Source organism: Phalaenopsis equestris, unplaced genomic scaffold, assembly GCF_001263595.1.
Source record: "Phalaenopsis equestris unplaced genomic scaffold, ASM126359v1 Scaffold000024, whole genome shotgun sequence".
Taxonomy (NCBI): domain Eukaryota; kingdom Viridiplantae; phylum Streptophyta; class Magnoliopsida; order Asparagales; family Orchidaceae; genus Phalaenopsis; species Phalaenopsis equestris.
This window is the reverse complement of record NW_018164466.1, coordinates 254,077-254,678: the sequence shown is the minus strand read 5'-3', so window position 1 is coordinate 254,678 and position 602 is coordinate 254,077.

Below are 602 nucleotides of genomic sequence, written 5' to 3'. Positions count from 1 at the left end.
CAAGGATGGTGACAACTTTTTTCATCTCGACAACGTGAAAAAATATTTTGGGTCGCCTGCTGGGTAGGGACCAAGACAAATTTCTTCATCTTGACAACGTGAAAGAATATCTTAGGTCACCTGTCAGGCAGGGACAGAGACAACATTCTTCATCTTGGTGACGTGAAAGAATATCCTAGATCTTCTGCTAGGCAGGAACATGGACAATTTTCCTTAACTTAGTAAGAAGATCGCGAAAAAAGATCTCAGAGGTCCTGCTTGGCAGGGTCAGAGATAACTTTCAGGATGACTTTCTTCTGCATCGCAACCAGAAAAAAAATCACGAAAAAAGATCCCAGAGGTTCTACTAGACAGGGTTGGGGAAAACTTTCATGAAGACATTCTGCTGCACTACAACCAAAAAAAGTTCACAAAAGAAGATCCTGAAGGTTCTGCTGGGCATGATCAGGGATAACTTTCAGGACGATTTTCTTCTACACCGCAACCAGGAAGAATATTGCCAAATAAGATCTCAGAGATCTTGTTGGGCAAGGTCAGAGATAACTTTAAGAACGATTTTCTTCTGTTTCTTTATGATAGAAGATCGAAAAGACAAAAAAAAA